This window comes from Callospermophilus lateralis, unplaced genomic scaffold, assembly GCF_048772815.1.
Source record: "Callospermophilus lateralis isolate mCalLat2 unplaced genomic scaffold, mCalLat2.hap1 Scaffold_89, whole genome shotgun sequence".
Lineage (NCBI taxonomy): Eukaryota > Metazoa > Chordata > Mammalia > Rodentia > Sciuridae > Callospermophilus > Callospermophilus lateralis.
In genome coordinates, this window is record NW_027517018.1 from 2,045,925 (window position 1) to 2,066,527 (window position 20,603).

Below are 20,603 nucleotides of genomic sequence, written 5' to 3' on the forward strand. Positions count from 1 at the left end.
TCTGGAGTCAGTAGCTACTAGAATGGGTGCACAGGTTCCATGGGGAAACAGAGGGTTTGACCCCATGGAGGGGTTTGTGTATTTGAACATGTTTAAGAAAAGAGGGGCAAATGCTTAAGGAAAAGGGACAGACTGACAGTTGGAGAACTAGCTGCCAAACTGCTACAGAGACCCTGAGCCATCCGGAGCCTGGTTTTAGGCCATGGTGTTAGAGTAACCCTCCTTCCCCTCAAGAATAGTAATTGCCCCGATTCTTGTGTGAACCTGAAACTTAAACACCCAAGCCACTTTCAAATCTGATTTCTGCCCTCCAGTGATCTCCACTTTCTGGGAAAGAGTTTCAAGGGACTTATAGGACAAATGAAGAAAAATTCTTAACCCCCTTTGTGATTTTTTTTTCTTACTGGCATTGGGGGTCAACAAGATGAGGCAACCCTGGAGGAAACAAATCCACTGAATGAAGATATTGTCTTTTTAGCATAAATGGTGGTTAATACATACCTTCCAGGATAATCTGAGCTGGCCTATACCCTAGAAGCAGGATCATGGTCCAAAACTGTGAGGGAAATTACTTTCCCACAAACGTTTGTCTGAGAGTAAGAACATTCACCCCATTCACTTAATTTCTCATCATCAGTCATATCATTATAGTTTAAGGGACCTCACATTTTTGTGCTGGAAGGTGCTGTAGTCATGAATGAGCATGAAAACAGATGAGTGCTCTCCCAAATATATAGAAGGAGGCCACATCATTCAAAGAGGACTCAGATCCACAACTTTAAAGCAAAGAGGCCCAACTCAATCAAAATCTGAGCCAGGATGTGCTGTACTCAGTCAGTCTGACCATGGGCAAAGTGTGAGCCCTAGCCAATACTTGAAGCACATGAAGAGAGCCACATTTCCTCAAGTTCCCATGTCTTCTTCACACAAATTCAGTGTTGGTCCAGGCAGAGCCTCGTAGAGTTGGCTTGGGCCTGGTGGGTTGAGGAGGCAGTCGACATTTTAGCCCCCTGACTCCTGGCCTTTTTCTTCTTTGTAGTTCCTCATCCCCAACCATCATGTCTAAGATCTGCATGCTGCAGAGAAAATTGGGACATAAAGGCCAGAGAGTCCCCCTAAATACTGTTTTCTGGAGTCCTCAGAAAAAGAAAGGGCTATCAAGCTCATTTATGTGTAATGCATTGGATAAACACATGCAATTTCCCCCCCTGCTAATTCATTTTATAATAGCCCAGCTTGCAACTTCTTCTGGTTTGAGAGATTGGTTATTGTTCTGTTGTTCCTTTCCCAGGTAACTCATAAATATAGGGGATTTAACATTTTAAAGTGATAGGCATCTATCTACCAGGCATCTGTATATGTCAATATCAATCCAGAGTGGAAGGTGATGTTAAATAATTATGTACATTTCAAATTTCCTTTCAATTTCACCCAGTGGTGCTTCCCTAGATACTGGTCTAAATTACAGGAACTGTATAACTCTGAGACAGCTGTCAAAATGTTGCCTGTGTCAGTTAATGCTTATTAAATAACAGAATGAGCTCCTTGTGTTCTGTTACATGCTTTTCTATTTAGCCAAAGTCCTAGGCACTTTATCCTCTCCTTCCCATCTCATGCTCTTTGCCTGGTACACTAGGCCCATCGTTTCAGTAACCACGAGACTCCAGTTCATAGATTTAACACCTCCGCATTGGAGGGTGCAGATCCATATATGCAACCCCCTATTTAATATCCTCATTTGAAAGTCATAAAAGTGCTTCAGCCTCAAAACAACAAAACATGGACTTATTTTTCCCAATCTGACCTTATTCTAGACTTCACTGTTTTCCTATATGGCACCACGTCAGTGCAAAACTCGAACACTTAAGAATCAGACCCATCCTTGACTCTCCTTCCTTTATGCTTCTGTCCTAGCCATCTCCAGTTCTCAGCAAGTTTACCTCTTAAAATTACTCAAATCATCTACTTTTAATATCTCCAGTGCTTCTCCCCTGCTCAATGTACTGCCTTCCTAAATGTGCATCCTCCCTGATTGTCTTCTGGGTGGAGATGATGAGCAGAGAAGGTAAATGGATCCTCCAAGCTTATTTATTGGATGATTGAATGATAATTTAGTTTCTTCTACAAACACGTTGCTTAAAACTCATAGTCCTGCCCCTTAGAATACACAGTATCTTTTCATTCTTTTCTACATCAAGGTTGAATTGTTCACAATCTACTCTTCTTTTCTGTTCCAGTGTCTTGCCTGTTCACAGACACAGGGCAGATGGGCATCTCTTCCTATTGCCCCCTCGTGTGCCAGCCCTGTGTGTGTCTCCTGTGCTCTGCCTTGGTTCTGCTTCTCTGACTTCTTACCTGAAATGTCCTTGCTCCTGCCTCTTTCTGCAAACCTGCCCATGATACCTCCCATTCTTGAGAGGCCTCCTCTCACTCCCTGGTTTCAGACTCTGCAAATCCCTTTTTTCAGTGAGTACTCTGGAAATGATCATTGCCTCCACAGGAGTTGCGTGATTATTGTCTAAATATTTTATGATGGTTAACTTGCCTTAAGAATTTTCTTCAGACTAGAAACGTGTGGGGGAGGGTCTCTTTCACACTGTGCTTCACAGCAAATAAGTTCACAGATGATGGCCTTGTGTGCTGTGGTTCTGCCATCTTTGCTGTCTAGCTGAGAGTCACTTTTTAATTACAGAGTAATACCAAAGTGTGACATATGCTCATTTTAGAAAAAGATACTATTTTACATCAAAAATTCAAATGAGATAGAAAGGCCATCTGTATTTCCTACCTGAAAGTAGATATAGTTGCCATTTTCATGTGAAAATGTTTTCTTTTTCATTTTGTACACAATTTTGAATTATATTGTATTAGCATTCATGATGACTGATTTTTTAAATCAGAAATTAATGTCATTTTTCAGATTTTTTTCCCCAAATTAAGAAAAGACATAAACATAACTCACTCGCTCTCATCAGGAAAATTAAACAAACAAGTGTGCAACGGTAAACAGGTTTCCCAGGGTGACAGGGCTGTGGCATCATGGCTGGCTCTGTCCCTCCCAGGTTCCAGGGGAATGCTCTTCCAGCCCTGACATCCTTCAGAGAAGCAGTTTCTTTTTCTTTTCCACTTGTTCTAGCTGGGAGCTTTCTTCAACATGAGCACGTCTCCTTTTGAAATTGGAAAAGCCTGCATGATACCTAAAGGGCGTTGCTGGACCCCATGTTCAGAGCCTCAATTCACAAAACTGAGTGTTTAAATGGTTTGGTAAGGAAGAGCTCTCAAAATGACCACAAAGTGGGGGAGAACATATCATAAGGGACTGAACTTTTTTTATTATTGTTGACCCTGGATCTTGAATTTTCCTTTGTTAAATACCTTAAAACACATTTTTTTAAAGTAGGAAATGGCATTCATTTCTCTATGCCTTATAGAATGATGATTATGATGATCAGTTGGGATAGTGGCATGTTCCAGGACATGGTTGTGTTTTCACAGAGGAAGAAGCACTTACAAAAATAAGGGTTGTGTGTTTTATCCAGACATGAATCTTTATTAAAGTGATGATTATGAGGAAGATATAATTTGGTGGGGTACTGGGGATTTGAATCCAGGAATTCTCTACCACTGAGCTACATTCCTATCCCTTTTTATTTTTTTATTTTGAGACAGGGTCTCACTAAGGTACTCAGTCTGGCTTTGAACTTGCAGTCTTCCTGTGTCAGCCTCTGGAAAAGTGTGCCTGACTAAGATATAAATTATTATTATGAAGTTTATCAAGAAATAATTTGCAGGCAAGTTTGCTGGGAGCCATCAGCCAAGTAGGTATGACAAATTCCTTGCCAGCTTACTCCCATGCTGTCTAGTGGAAGGACTTCTGAAAGGTGACCTTGCTCAAGGACCAGGGCAGGATCCGTGTTTAGGGTGTTCCCCCTTTAGAATAGGGCAGTTTAGCATAATAGGAGAGTAGGGTGTTTCCCCTTTAGAATAGGGCGGTTTAGTATAATAGGAGATTAGGGTGTTCCTCTTTTGGAATAGGGCGTATCCTGCTGCTGAGTTCCTCTTGAGTGCTTAGGGTCAGACAGTATATTTTGGGAGACAGAAGCCCATGCGGAGTGGATTTGGGAGAGAGTGGATTTGGGCAGAGTAGTGGATTTGAGAGTGTGGATTTGGAAAGAGAACGTGGATTCCCCCAGAACGTGTTTGTAGACGGCCTGTGTGAGTTCGGGAATAAAGAATTGCTGTTTGAATCTACAAGCTGTGTGGAGACTCGTGATTTGTGCCCAGCCGGAGACTGCGGCACAAGTTGAAATTACAATATTTGCCAGATGAACACCAATATTTTATTTAGGGAAAGTATCAACAGGTGATATAAAATCATGTTGAACAAAATTTGAGAATATTGAATAAGATGCATCTTCTCTATGTTAATAATTATTATGTCTCCTCATGAGAAGGGAGAACAGATAGTAACCACCATTTCTGAGAGTTTAAAACCACACTTGCCCAATAAACGTTCCTGCAGTTCTGCACATTGCATCTTCCTAAGGAAGGAAAGAAAGAGCCACCCGGAGAGCTGCTTGCCTGCAACCAGATATGCTGCTCAGCAGCTCCAGGCCTCCACGTCGGGAGACCACAGGGTGAATCCACAACACATTTAAGAAATAAAATGCAATTTAGTTCATTAATCATGGAACTGAAATCTGCAGTTTTGTTAGACATATTTCAAACACCAAATCCATTCTGACAAGAGAAACAGAAAATAATATCACTGCACACTTCACTCTAACAGTCTGTTCTTAACTGCCCTCAGAGAGGAAGAGATTTTTCTGAGAGTGATCATTTTTACTCAGAATATATGGGACAGTATTTAATTTTTTATCTTCTCTCTTTCCTCTCCCTTTTCTGGAACATTTTCCTTTCTTAGGGTGGCAAGAATATCTGTTTTCTGTACAAGTTGGGTTTTTTTTTTTTTTTTTGGTTTGAAGTTTCAGAGCTACCTTGAGCATGAAATTTCAAGGAAATTTAGCCTGTGTTGGGGTAGGCTTTGAAGTACAATCTTTTTATCTCAATTAATATACTAAAGCTGCTGGCTTGTTAGTTCCTTTCTGAGATTACTTGTGTGAACTGATAACTTCCTTTGTCATAAAGTGTTAATTAATATTATGAAAGATAGAGTGAGGTGTATAAAACTACTTCACAAACTTTAAGAATGTAAACGAATACCATTATGTTTTATAAATCCAGTTCTGAGACGTAGGGAAAGTTAGTATAGTTATTTTCATCTTACAGTCAGGAAAACTGTAGCTTGGAGACTTTTTGAATGGACTATTGTGAATTGACATGTACCATTTCAGTTGTCTGCATCACACCCCACTTTTGAGGTCAACCAGATTCTTTTTGATGCATTATTGTCTAGTGACCAGTGTGAATTAGGATGAGGAGTCCAGCATGCCACCTCAGAGTACCTTGCTATGCTGTGCAAGTATTTTTTAGATTGAACGGACTCACATTCCTCATTATAAAGAAGGTGTATGATTGTTGTGGCTGTCTTCCCCAGGGGAATGCAGTAGGCCAAGAAAAGGTTGCATTTGGGAAAATTTGAATATTTTAAAAATAAATTTGAATATTTGAAAAATAAAGGGATAAATATATGTGACTAGGAATAAAGGGATAGATATATATAAAATGGCTAAGTATATATACCACAGGGATCCATGGAGCATTTTCTAAATTAAGTTATCAGTAAAGATCAAAAATGTAAGAATGCATTTCATTAGAGTTATATCAAACTCTCAAAAAGTAAGAAACCTTTGGTGTTGGGGGGGTGTAGTTAAGCAGTAGAGCATGTGCTTAGCATGAATGAGACCCAGAATTCAATTCCCTATCCAAAAAATATTAAAAATTAAAAGGTAGAAAATCTTTACTGTTGATTTATGGACATCGGGAGTTTCCGTGTGTTTTACTCTGAGTTCAGAGAATTCTGTATGACACCTTGGCCCCACCATTTATTTGCCAGTTGATTTAAGACAATTTTCTGCATATCAATGTTCTCATGAATAAACGGGCATATTAATATCTGTTACACAGTTTCACTGTTTGGAGGAATGAGACAAGGGAAGCTGAGCCCTCCACCCTCTCCTCTTCCAAAGTGTCAGGTAAACGCTTGCCTTTCTCTAATTCTCCACTTAGCTGGCATCTCTGACAAGTACCACGCCTTCCAGGCTTGGATGGACAGTCAGTGTGATTTCTCAGACACTGCTGGAGGCTGATACTGCTCCTGGAATTGTAATATTTCCATGTGCTAGGTCCCACTCACACAGCGTGTCACTGAAGAGTGGCTAGACATCGGTTTTTAATCTGCAGTTAGAAGCTGGTGCCTTGTGACTCTTAGCAAAGACCTCAAGGCCCCACAGTGAGAGCCAAGCAGAGACTGGAGCTTTCTGAGAATGCCCCACCCTCCGTCTGTCCAGGGTGAAACATTCCTGCAGCTTTTGTACTTCAGATGTTGTGTTCCTTTTCTATTCCAACACTGCAGTCTCTACTGAGGAAGACTAATCCCTTTCTTCTATTTAGCAACTACATGATACATGCTGAGGACACAAAGCATCAGCCCAACATAGCAGTAAGTTTCCTGATAGGTCACATTACCTTCTCACTGTAGTTTAAGACCTCCAGTGAAGCTCTAACCCACCACTCCTCTGAGATTCCTGTGGGGTTTACTTAATTTTGTACCTCAATATTACCATGTTAATTACAATTACGTATACAGCTGCCATTCTTCTTCCAATTCAGACTTCCTAACCAGTGGAATAAGACAAACATTCTGTCCTCAGTTTGATGTGTGACTTGTTTTTGAACATATCATTTTGAAATCTGATATTCGAGGTCATATAGACTGCATTTCTATACCATGAAGCATCCAGAACCCTATTTTTACCAAGCAATTAGCATTCAAGTCTCCCTGGCATTCTTGGGTAATACATTGGCTTAGCTAACAGCTGTGGTTCATGTGGAGCAAACCAGCCCCTGTGGGTGAGGCACTGGAGACAGTTTATTGCAAAGATGGTGTTCTAGTGTCTAAGGAAGTGCCTGACCAAGAGGCCATGCAGGATCCAGGCAGTCAGCCCTGAACATGCTAAGTGGTATTAGACACAGCTCTGTTGGGAACAGCAGTCCTGATGTGTAAAAGTGCATGTGCTGCCTAAAAATGCTGATTTTACTTGGCTCTAGCTCTTACGGTCTGCTTGGTGATGTGGGTAGCTCTGGGTTACTGCTCTCCTTGGGTGAACGCAGGCCCTTCCTCATCTAGGGAAACCTGTCTTCAGCCTTGGTTTTCTTCAGTACTTTCTTCTGTCTATATTGCACCCACAAGTGATTAATTTCTCATGACTCAGATACAGAGAAGTAACAGAGCACCCAATTCCTTCCCTAATGTGCTTGTGTCCTAATCCTCTATGTCTTCAGAGTGGGGCCCAATTCACTTCTTTGGAATGAATGGAGACATTTTACAATGCAGATTCCAGGGCCCCATCCATACCCACTAAACCAGAATCTCCAAAATGTGTGCATTTCAAATATCCCAGGTGATCTCTATGTACCTCAAAGTTTGAAAACACTGACCCAGACCTCTCTTCCATAATGATTGGTATCGAATATGTATTTCCTATGATATCAACTAAGTCTTGTGTGTTCTTCTGTTGTTATTTTACTCTCCCTAAGAGTTGGTCTTGTGCCTTTAGTGCATGTAGTTTTGAAAACAATGGCAGAGAGGCAGACAATTTATAACTCAGAGCACTTGTCATGGGGTTTTTCCTACTAAATGTGGCAAACAATTATTGAATAAATGAACAAATGAGTCAACAAGTGAGAAATAAAGAGCATCAGCCCAGCCTTTACAAGTGCCTGGCAGTGTCCTAAGGACATTGCAAAGAAAAAATGTAAAAATCCCAAGGTTAATGTTAGGCAATGGCTATCTCAACACTTAGAAGAAAAATCGTATATTGAAAAAGTGGCAATCTCTCACAAGGATCCTAGTGTTTGCAATTTAATTTTAAGTGTAAGTTCTCAGATCAAAGTACAACATATGAATGAGTTAAAGGACAGTATTTTCAATTTTATAAACTACTTCCATGCTTTTGGATGGTTGATAAAGCACAGCTTTTGTAATATTTTGAAATTTGGTTACCTATTTTCTATGTGGTCTGATACAGCCAAGTTTTAATTTACCTCTTTTCTAGATGTGGACTTATAAAATGGATGTAAATAAAATTTAGCCATAGGTTTTGGAAATGTACCTTGTTTAATGACAATTGAATTTATTTTCTTAAGTTGGCACATACTAAGGTTATATCTTAGTTATATCACCTTTTACGGTATGCTCCAGGGCTCTTGTCATAAACTTATTATTTTCTATTTAATATCAGGTAGCATCTAATGTTGTCTGTGTAGTTGCAAACTGCTGTCCAAAGGTTCTACTTGTTGGCCTGTCTTAACTGATAGACCACTGGACTAATTTAAAGGTACTCTGTTTAGAAAAGTAGGAGGAGGGTGATTTACTAAGCTCAGAGGAAGAGAACAAGAAAGGACAGCTCTTGCAGTGATAAAAAGGGGCCTGAACCAAGGCAAAAGGCTCTCCTGGAGCCAGTTTAAACCATTACTGAGTTACAGGCCTCTCCGCCCTCTGGGATCCTTTGGTGACATGAACTTTGCTCTAGTTGTTTATGACGTCACTGGAGCCCCCTTGGTGGAATTACAGCTTCATAATTCACAGTGGGCTCTTGTTTATTTTAGGTTGAATCATTTGTAGAGCACTCTGGCTGCCCCCCAGGAGCTGTGTGCTCATGCTCCTGCAGGCCTCCCTGTGGCATGGCTGAGTGCATCAGAGTCACCCAGTGTCATAGCCCCCTGTTCCAGCCTGGCAGGTGCTGCATTTGGTTGGCTGTGTTGCAAGTCAGCCCAGTCAACTCACCTCCTCTATGAGTCTTCTTTTTGGGGAGCAGTTGCCAAAGACACTACTGGCTTAACTCCACTTTTCTGAGTAGCAATCCTAATACTTCCATAGGAAGTAATTCCCCATGTGAGACTGACTTCCACAACCGAACTGTGAAACATGGCTCTAGTCCTATGGACCCCTGGGTACGCAGAGGTATCAATGAGACAAGGATTCTGAGAAAACAAGGAGACTCTGGATTTTACTCCAGATTTCTTTGTGTTTGGCTCCAATAGCTCAGAATTTATTCCAATTAACAGATCCTTGGGGCCTCCCAAGGGGAGAAGGGAGAAGGAATAGTGGTGGGTGATTTATACACAATTATACTGAGTGGTGGATTTTATCAGCCTCAGTTTATAAAGAGGACCCTGAGGCTCAGAGGAGGCTTAACTTGACAAAAGCTTCAAAAGCAGCTACCAACAAAGTCAGAACTTGTCTTGGCCTCTCTGGCACACTGTATTCCATTTTCCTCTTATTTATCTTCCAGTGGCTAGAAATCAGAAGGCAGTAGTTCCATTGAGTTGCTTTTTTGTGGCATTATTCATTGAAGTACAGGGCTACTATATCTGTGGAACAAGGCTATATAATGCAGCTACAAATTTAAAAATGCAAACAGTCCTCAGAAAATGATATCTTTGGGGGGTGGGGAGCTCCCTGATGGCCCTAGATGTTTTGGTGTCAGTTGAATTGCAAAATTGAAGTTAACTACAAGGCTGAGTGAACTTAAATGAAGGAGGACCTCGGGAGGGGACATGTGTGCGAGGTTCACCTTCTTCTTAGGGTTCCCTGTGAGGAAGATAGGCACAGAACAGTAGCTAAGTGGGAAGACCTGTCGTGAACTATCATCATTTGGGTGAATGATGAACACAGACACCACACCTACCCCCATGTGTGCCCTTTTTTCTGGGACTTGCTGCTATAACAAATGGGAGGCCTGGGTTGAAGTCTGTGCCTGGGAATGTTGCACAGTTACAGAAGCCACAGGGCGGGAACAGCCCTCCAGGGAGCAGACAGGAGGTGAAGGTGGCCAGAGCGGAGCAAGGAATGGGAGTTGGAGAGAAGACAAGGGAGAGTGTGCAAGAGGGCAGTGGCAGGGGCTTGAAGGTGGAGGACCTAGGACTAGTTCTAAGTGCAACAGCATGGGGTACCACTGGGGACATCTGAACTGTGTAGTGTGTAGTGTGCTTTGGTTTTTCAAAGAACCATCTGCCTGCTATTGGAGTGTGGATGGTAGAAGAGCAGGAGAGGCAGCCGAGGGGTTTTTACAAAAGCCAGGAGAGAGGGTAGTCTCCTGAACCAGCTGTAAAGACAATGTTCTGATCAGAGTGGGGGGCGCCCCAAGGAGGCATTACTCGGGGGCTCAGGAGGCTAAAGGGAGCCAGGTGAGCTTCGAGATGAAGGAGAGAAGAGGGGCCATTGTCACCAGGACGTGCAGCCTGGCCCAGGGGACTCGCTCAGGCCACTCATCTTCTCAGCCTCATCTTTTCTGTTTCTCTCAAAACATAGAAACCAGACTTTCTTTCAAACTTCTAAGCTTCTCCATGGGAGCATTGGCCAGAGGAGGCAGAGCGGTTGAATACAATTCAGGTACTGCCTAGGGTTTCCTTAGAAGAAGCATTCTGTTTTAAATTCTGCAAAAGCAGCCTCTTTGTAATTTATGAAAACATGGGAACATACCTTGCTAAAGATGGCAGTTCAAATGTGTGAAGTAGTATAAGGGAAATGTCTTAGGAAGTTACCTGTGTTTCCTAGGCCTGATCCCCTCTACTTTCAGGTATGTGCGTTAATGGAGCCAAAGGTCAGAAATTAAGTCTTTTCTCCAAACAGTGAAATTGAAATCATAGTCAAAGTCAATATGATTTTGATGGTTCAAAATCAGAAAATTTTGCCTACCACTGGCTATTCTGCTAACAGATACTGTGTTTTGGGGTGCAGCACTTTGGAGGATCTTGAAGAAGTGTGTGACACACCCTGTTGCCAAAGCAGCCAGTCATGTGGTTGGGGAGATAAAACTAATGCCTAGCTCACGTGTCCCCACCCCCCCCCAGGTCCTTGAACCTGCTCCTCCTCTTTCGCCACCACACACTGCAAGCCCCCGCCTGGACCCAGCTCACAGTTGGCACAGCAGTTATCCCGGCCTCTTCACTCTGTGCCTGTATCTAGGTTGGTCTCCCTCTGCTCGGTCACATCCCTCCTTGGAGTTGCTTACAGATGGAACTTTCTATGTCCCTGAAGTAGTTCCAGACTGGCAAACTCCAACCGGTAAGAAGCCACTAGTTGGAAATTATCAGAAGAAACTATTTTTCAGCTTTTCAAGAAGCCTTTGAGACTCAGATATCTTAAGCATTCTGCAGCTTGGAGCCGTAAAGGAGTTAAGAAGTGCCTTACTGTCTCGTGTTTCTCAGTGTTCTGAACCTTCCAGCACTTTCCAAGATTTAAAAAATAATTTGGCAAATGACAAGTTGTAGTCAGCATAAACCTCAAATTATGCAATGGATTAAGAGAAGTTCAGTAGTTGGAAGGAAAAGCAGGACTTCATCTAAATTGAACCTTGGAATGAGATAATAGTCATCTGACTTCAGAAGGACAATTTAGAGACTATCAGTTTATTGACTCCTCAGCACAGAAAATTTAATCAATATTTTTCCTAAGACTGAAATATAGGCTTAGGTTAGAGCTTATCTGAGGTTATTTGAGGCTCCTTACTCTCTTCCTCTGAGCTCTCACAGATGTCTTCATCAATGAAAACAGGAACAGAGATAATTGGGTCAGGATGAGCCCCAGTTTCCACTGTGGCTTGACCCACCAGGCCTACTCACCTCCTAATGCAGGACACAGGAGGCTGGTCAGGCTGAGAAGCCAGTTAGCAAGGGATCTGACTTGGAAGTCCTTTCAGAGGGCCATTCAAGTTTGGAGTAGCAGCCAACTGGTCAATCTCAACTGTCTCTGCAAGACTTTGGAATCCAGGGGCTGTGTGGGCGATCTGTAAGACCATGCATGTGGGAATTGAAGTGCTCTCGCCCAATCTTGGAAATTTGAAAAGTATTCATTTTTATAGAAGGAGACTAAAAGAATTTAGTGTATATGGAGTTGGAAAATCTATATTTCAGTGCTGCCTGGTTCTGCCTATGGGAGCCACCCTTTGCTCCATGACTGTCTAAATGATAATTCCTGCTTGATTTCTTTCTTTCTTTTTTTTAAAAATAATAATCTTAGGGTCTCAAGGGGGAAGACTATTAAGGAAAATGTTGTGTATATTTTGAGGTCTGATGAACATTTATATAAAGTTCTAGTGTCATGTAAGGGTAACAAACTGCTGTGGACTCAGAGGGCATATTTTTCACATCTTGCAGGGATGCAGAAGGAAAGGCTTCTGGAGGAGGCAGTGTTTGAATGGGACTTGAGTGTAGTAAATTTTAAAAAATTTATTCATTAGTGCATTATAGTTTTACCTATTGGTGGGGTTCACTTGGGCAAACTCTTTTTTTTCAGATAAATAATATGTGGTTTATTCACACAATGGAATACTATACAACTGTGAGAATGAACCATGTACAAATACTTACAATAAAAAATTCACATACTGTTGAGTGAAAGAAGCCAGATACAAAGAACGCATAATGTTCAATTCCATTCACATAACATCTCAAATAAGACAAAACTAGTCTATGCTCTTCTAGCTGGATAGTGGTTATCATGAGCGGGGTGGGGGGACAGTGGTCAGAAGGAAGTCTGAGAGGAACCTAGGTGTGAGTGCATGTATGTATTCTGCTAGTGAAGTGTCACTGAGGTCTGTATAGATGTCCTCCTTCCATAAAAAGTGAAAACAAAACCATCTGCCTCTGCTTGGCTCCTCTGCTCAGACCGCAGACAGGTTCCCTTGCATTCTCTGGTCAGCCAAGGCCCACTACTTGTGCTGCCTCGCAGGTGGTGTGAGGAGCAGCGCTCCCCAACACAGAGACCTGCTGGTCTGGCTGCTGACAGCAAGCCTCACCCTGTGAGTCCAAGCCCAGCTTTCCTCCTTGCTAGCATGTTCAAGTACTGGAGCATGCTCTCTACCTCTCTCCACAAGCCTCTCCTTCAGGAACCAATGCTCTTCTCAGGAAACATGCAATTAAGTACTCAAGTTTTGAGCCCAAATGGTGGAGCCCCAACAGCTAACACCTCAGGCTTCAGGTAGTGAATGGGCGAGGATCATCTGGACCACACCTTTGGAGGTTTGTGACATGCAAGTGGACTGCAGGCACATCTTGGATGGGGTGATAAATTGCTGCCTCTGTTTTGGGCAAATCTGTATCCTCTCTAACCCAATTTTCTCACTGAAAGGAAAATAATGGTGCTCACACGATGAAGAGTTGTTGTAAGGATCAAAATGAATTACCTTATGTAAAACATTTAGAAAAGCAACTGACACAAGGTAGGAGATTCATAAATGTGAGCTGTCAACTTTGGTTTTGTCTAAGGTGTGCTCTCCCCAAGGAAGGATGATCCAGGGTGAGTCTAGAGAGTAGAGGGCTTGGGATTCACCCAAGAGTCTCCACAGCCAAACTTTAGGGCACATTTCCAGGTATCTTATGTCTCAATCCTGCAGAGAAGCATACAGGTACATGCGTCAGGACTAAATGGAACAGAGAGAAACTGTAAAACACAGCAGGGCAGAAAAGCTGACAGTCCCCGGCCCAGTCCCACATGGATCTACTACTAAGTAAGCATGCAGGCACTGCATTCAGATATCAAAGAATCAGGACCATTGCTATCAGAGGGAGGGACATAAAACATTTCTCAGATGCATAGTATTTGATGTAACAGCAGCTAGCGAGGTGGTACCATCAGACCCATGGTGTAATATGACCACCGGGGCCTAAACATCACAGGCATTTTGGTACAACTTCTATTCCAGGGTCCAGGCCCCTGGATATGGCCTCTACTTTGCAAGTCTAGAGACCTTTGCAGTGACTGGCTCAAGATGACCTACGTACAAAGCCTGAGGTAGATGAGGGAAAGTCAGCTTGTGAAACAAAACCACAAGAGGAGTCACACTGCCACTCTGAACCTGTGGGTAGGCCTACACAAGAAGCTGCATCTTCTTCAAAAGGAAACCTGAGGGCTAGGGAAATAGCTCAGTTGGCAGAGTGCTTGCCTCACAGCACCACAAAAAAGAAAAAAAAAAAAGGGAAACCTGAATGCAAATCAGAGTACTGCACCCTACCTCACCAGGTGCTTGCTTCACTCACACCTGCTGCTCTGATCATCTAACACGTGAAGTCAGGCAGTGATCACACTTCCTAGACTTCCAACATGGGGTGAAGGAGTGGGCCAAGGAACCCACTGTACTGACCATAAACCTTTCAGGCATTACATGCTCATTAACATTAAGCGAAAGCCTCTATTCAATGCCTTTTCCCACTGAAGCTAGGCTAAAGTTTTCTTGGGAAACACAGTGAACTCAGGCACAAAAAGGTCCAGAACACTATGCCAAGTCAGGTCTGCCACCCGCTGCAAATGAGAATGCCAGAGGTGTGGCTGAAACTGCTGGAATTTACTAGCTCCCCTCCCTGAACGCTGTGGCCACCATCTTTACCTGAGTAGATTCTAGGCCCAAAGAATTCAATGTTAGTGTTCTTGGTAGCACCACAATGTGGCCATCGATTATCTACTTCTCAGGTTGTGTCTTTCCTAAATAACTGATTTGATCTTCATTTATAATTTCATTCTTGGAGGATAACTACTGAGCAGGTCTGTGAATACCCTGGAGCCACTCCCATGAATTGCCTACCTCAATGGGCTCTTCCTGGCCCAAAAGGGAAAAATCAGGCCCCTCTCATTGGATATGTCTTGAATCAACCATTCAGACTATGGCATATTCCAGCTTTCTCCTCTGGTGATGGGTAATGATGAACAGGGTGCCTTTTCCAGTCCTTCCCCTAAAGGATCATCCTCAGTCACTGTCCAGACACTCAACTGTGGCAAGGAGAGGTAGGGGAGTGGAAGAACAGGTAAGGCAGAGTAGCACACAAAGCTCATGGGAGAAGGGTGATTGCCTAAATAAGAGCACAGTGTGCTCCTCCCACATCTCCCTAGCACAATTACCAAACCTCTGCTGGCCAATAGTGGTCTCCAGCCAGATACAGTAATGCTAGTTTTCCAAGTGATGTAAGGCAAGCTACCACCAAGGCAAAAAGACTTGATTTTTGTAAAAATGACAGATTGCAGAAGGAATAGAAATAAGGAAGGAAACTCTTGCTAAAAAGCTTGCTGCTCTAACACCATGAGCAACATATAAACCAATTAAAATCTATGTTTCTAAAACAAGTACTGTAGATAATTATAGAAAGTAATGTCTTTGTAAGCCATGCTTTAAATAAACCATTTAAAAAAGAATACACAATCGCTCTACTTTGATCTTAATGTTTCTCAGTTCACCCAAACACTGGCAAGTTTCCTGAATGCTGGCATAACATAAGGACAACAGTTCATATAAGCATGTTTTGGAAGAGTAGTCAATTATACAAATGACAATCTTAATGACAAATTACAATGGTTCTTAAATTGCTTACTTCTGCATGGGAACCTGGATCTAACATAAGTGAGGATTAATCTGAAGTCTAAGCATCTACTTTCTCTACAGTCCTATGTGCCTGTTGCAGTTACGTATACAAATCTGAAAAAATTTCCAACAGGCTTACAAGAAAGGGATTTTCACTAAATAAATCTTGAGAAAAATTAGTTATGGCATCACTGTTCAATGAAGAAAGGTAAACGTCTAATTACAATTTTGACAACTGGATATATTAATGCTATTGTAGGAAATTAAAATTCCAAAATAACTCTATGTTGCTATCTAAAATGTTCTAAACAATTTCAGAATTGCAACATATTAACAAATAATTATTCATATCAAAATGCAGTTGACAAAAATTCTAGCTAGGAAACTTTTATGACTATCTAAAATCAAGTTTTAAATTTATAACTTTAGCAACATATATTGAACACTTGCATTCAAATGTACAGAAAGCAATCCATTTAATCTTGAAAACTAATATGTAACAAAACATGGAAATGAACCCACACTGGTAATCCAGAATGTGCCCTCTTCACCACACAGCTGCAGCAAGTATGACATGTACACAACACTCAACAACTCAGCACTATGAAGAATTCAGCTCCTTCAACAAGTTGTGTTATCATTTTTATAAGCTAAGACAGTACAGGCAAATGGAATTCTTAGAACATTACCTGAAAATAGATTTTTAAAGACAAAGGTCCCAATTCATTCTTACCTATACACACCAAGTTAATCTGTCACAGACAGCAAATGCTGAATTTACACACTGGAGTTTCCGGCAGCATTCTGTACATTTACAATTAATTTATAATTAAAATAAACAAGAGAGCTGTCAGATCTATGAGATGGATTGTTCAAATCTGTGTAGGGTGGAGAATTGCTTTGGGGCCACTGCATAAGTGCTCACTGCTGCTTCTCAAAGGCAAAAACCAAGTAAATACTTGTAGCTTCCCATTCTGATTTACTTAAGGTTCCCAAAGGTAACCTTACGTGACTGTTCTTCACGTACTCTGCTGCATGTTCATAGTCATCCACCTTCTCAGAGATGAGCTTGGAAATCTCATTTGCAGGATAAGGCTCCAGGGCCTGCATTCGTTTTAATAGCATTTTATTTTCATTGTTCTTAATTTTTTCTTCATAGAATTCCAGAAATGTTTTTATGTAGAGCAGTTTCATATTGTACTTCTTTGCCATTTCAGTTAGCAATGGAAAATAGACCAAGAATTCAGGAACATCCACAACACCTTCCAAGTTGAAGTCATATTTGCAGCCAAATAAGGGATAATGTCCTTTCTTCTCAAACTTCACAGTATAGATTTCATTACCAAATGATTCTGTTTCTCAAGCTTCAAGGCGTCTTATCAGCTCAAAGCTGTTAGGAGTTGTACCAATAAAATAACCTCCAGGACCAAGTCTCTCACAGGCATTTCTGAGCATCATGTCGGCCTGCTCAGAGGACTCAAATGAGTAATGATAGACAAACTGACAACTACAGATGTCAAAGCGCACTTCTGGGTCACGAAATTTGTCAGCCAAAAATTCCTTTGAACAGTCAGCAGTTATAAATTCTGCATTAAAAATATATTCATCACGACGATTTTTCATGTCCTCGTACCGCTGCTGACACTGTTTGACAGAAATATCAGCAATATCAGTACAAATGAGCTTGCTAATTCTTCCCTTTCTCCACTTTAGCAAATCTCCACCTTTACCACATCCCAGGTCCAAAACAGTGATATCGCGATTTTTCCTCTGTCGTACCTTTTCCAAAAATTCCCCTATAAGCACACTTTTAATCCAATTATTAAAGTTTCTTAGGTAAAAAATACGACTTTGACTAGCTTGTCCAAACCAACTTACTTAAGCTCATTATAGTGGGCAGCTACTGTTGAGCTGTGTCCTCCTTCCAAGTTCTTCTGCCTTTCAAGAACATCCTCAAGTTCTACTTTTCTCTTTTTCTGAGTGCCATCTCCAGTCAAAGGTTCATCTTTCAGATCATCAGTTTCCACTTTCCTTTTCCTTGAAACACCTTCAACATCACGAGAACCTTTTTCCTCTGGGACAATTTCAACATCAAGTTTTCTTTTCTTGGATGGACTGTCTTCCTCATATGTGGAACTTTCCTCTACAAGATCATCTTCAAATTCTTTTCTCTTCTTTGGTGTGTCTACTTGCCCACAGACAGAAGTCTTTACAGAAAACCCAGTCCCAGAAGCTATTGTGGTTTCATCAATACTGAATGAAGTCTCTGTTTCAGAATTTACTGATGTTTTTGCCTGTTCAAGAGCCATTTTTTTTTAATATTCCTCAGCTTTTGCAGAATTTTCTATTCTTGATTATTTGAATTGATGATAAAACTTCATGAACCAACAGGGAAGCGCCGGGTGCCGAGCGAGGCTGTGGACCACCCCTCCAGAGCCGGCTCCGCTGCCGGCCTACACTTCCTGGAACCAGTTCGCCGCCCGGCCGCCAGCTCGCCTGTCAAGCCTGGGCGCGAGACCACGCCACAGAAGGGCTGCCACAGAAGGGCCTCCCCAGCCGCGAACCCCTTACGTCACCCGCACGGCCTAACGCTGGACCTGGATTCATGCTTCTGGGGCGCCGCTCCGAGAAAAGGAGCCTGCTCCGGACATCACGCCGGGCCCGCCTCGGGCGCGCGCTGCTGCGGCTCTGCGACAGTCGCGCGGGCCCGCGCGCTGTGGAGGAGCCATAGCCAGCCCGCACGCCCCTAGCAGCACCCACTCTGCCGAGCGCCCGGGGCTCCGCGCGGCCGGTGCGGGGGGGCGCACGGCTCGTGCGAGGCGAGCCCGGCCTGGAGTCGGCGCGCTCTTTCTGCTGCCTCCTCCAGCCCACAGGCTAACAACAAAACAGCACCGGGCGGCCACCGCTCCGCCGGCCACACTCACCTACACAGCCCTGGGCAAACTCTTAAATGCATACAATGTAGCTTTCTTCATCTCAATCCCGGTACTTCCGCTTTCCCTTTTACTTTCTTTGTAACAAGGGAGAACAGTGTGAGTTAAGAATAAGGCAAACACCAGCGAAGCAAATTCAACATGACATATACCTGTTCAGTCCCATGAGAGCCCTCCTGGGGCTGAAGCTGGGACCTTGTCTGTAGCTGTCCTAGCTTCCCTCTGTCACAGCTAAGACTCTATATCCTCTGCCTCCAAGGCTGCCCATCAGGTACTTTTCACCAGCTTTCAACTCACTTAAAAATGATTTGAAGCAGCACTACATTTAAGAAAAAAGAAAAGGCCTGGCAGATTTTTAGTTAAGGGCAAAAATAAAACAAGTTTATATTTGTGTCCCAGATATTTTTTTCAAAATATAGTTTGGTGAGTGGAGAATGGCATCTTGGGAAAAATGTGGCCCCAGAAGACCAGACTCCTAAAGGGGCAAAGGTGGGAAGCTCTGCGTTATGACCCTGTTTTCCTTTAAAAGGAACTATGGCAGCCATGGAGATTAGGGAGAAGGAGGGAAGGAGTACAAGTGGAGAAGAGAATCCCCGTTCAAGAAAGCCGGTGGTTTTCAGCAAGGTCAAAAGTCTGAGAACGATTTAGTGCCTTGGGGACTGGGACTAAGAAAATGTGACTTGCCAAGGTCAAGATTCCTGACACAGATTCAAATTCTAGCCTTAGGGGGGTAGTATTTCATGAGAACAGAGGAAGAGGTGGCATGAATAGATGACATTTCACAAGGTGGGAGACAGGCAGCCCTGCACTTGTGCAGTGATTCCAGGAGAGACTTTTCCAGAACAGAGTCCCCTCTTAATTGCCTGCATCTAGATTTCCCACTTCATGGATTCTTTTAACAATCCACAGTTGACATGTCTAACTTACACACTCTGTAGCTTCTTCATGATCAGTTTACACCCTGAGAATCCAATACCACTTGCAAACTATATCCAGGAAAAACTGGTGAGAAATGTTAACCCAGGTTCATAAAAATGGAGAAACTACATAGTGTTTTCTAAGGATCAATACACAAAGATTTTTGACCCTTTGTTGTCTAAGGAGGTGGAACTAGCCTTCGTGGGGTGTTTATTCATGGTTATGCTTTGCTTCTCTCCATTATTCGGAATAGAGGAGAATTCACTAGACACTTTTCCATCCCCAAATGCAGGTCTTCTAGGTCTTCTTACTGAGAGTTGCCTTTTTTCAGAGTAACCCCAAGGTTAAAGAAGAAGCACAATTTCTATTAAAATAACAGCTTTTTTTGAAGGTCACCAAGCCTGCCTTCCTTCCCCCCCCCTCCTTCTTTCTTTCTTTTCTTCTTTCTCAAGTCAGAGTACAGTGAGTGAGGATATAAACACTTTAAACCCATATGAGAAAGACCCTTAGGCTTCAGAAAAACCCACAGGACGCTTGCTCGCAAATCTCCTTCCCCAGCCTCCTAGAGACCATCTCTGTGGAACTCAGGGTGCCCCATGACTTTTGCAAACCCTCTCCTTTCTTTCCTGTCTTATGCCAACAGTGGACGAGCTGGCTCTGTGGGAGAAGCAGGATGTGGGTTTGGGAAACATCCTTTCCCTGGGCTTTTTTGTTCTGCAGAGCTATTCTCTAAGCCTCCCTTCCATTTTCTCTAAAATGAGCCCCTTTGACTCCCTCGGGGTGTGTTCTTGTGGGCATTACATGAGATAATACCTTGACTGTGGTCAGTATTGTGCCTGGCATGTAGCTAATCTTTGTCAAATGAAAGTTATTTTGTAATAAGTACTTGGATCTTATTTTATAATTGAACAGACACTATGGAGTCTTTTATTACTCAGCCATAAATGCTATGTGAATATTTCCTTGAAATATTTGTAAACATCTGGAAACAATTTAGTCTGAGGACACTTTAGGTAACTAAAGGGAGTCATTCTCCAAATGAATATATAGTCTCAGAAGGCTCTGAGGTCAAAGAGCAAGTGACCAAATACTTCTGCTCAATCCAAAAAGCTGTTGTGAGAGAAAAGGGAAAAAGAACGGAGGATGAAAGACTGGGAAAGAGAAATGGATTTTGCTTCAAGCTAAGCATCATGATATTTAGATTGAGAAAAATATG

The 20,603-nt window shown here is 42.4% G+C and overlaps 1 pseudogene; it reads right to left on the reverse strand.

Moving 5' to 3' along the window:
• Positions 1-16,200: 16,200 nt before the first annotated feature.
• LOC143390077 (mRNA cap guanine-N(7) methyltransferase-like) lies at positions 16,201-17,845 on the reverse strand (annotated as a pseudogene).
• Positions 17,846-20,603: the final 2,758 nt, after the last annotated feature.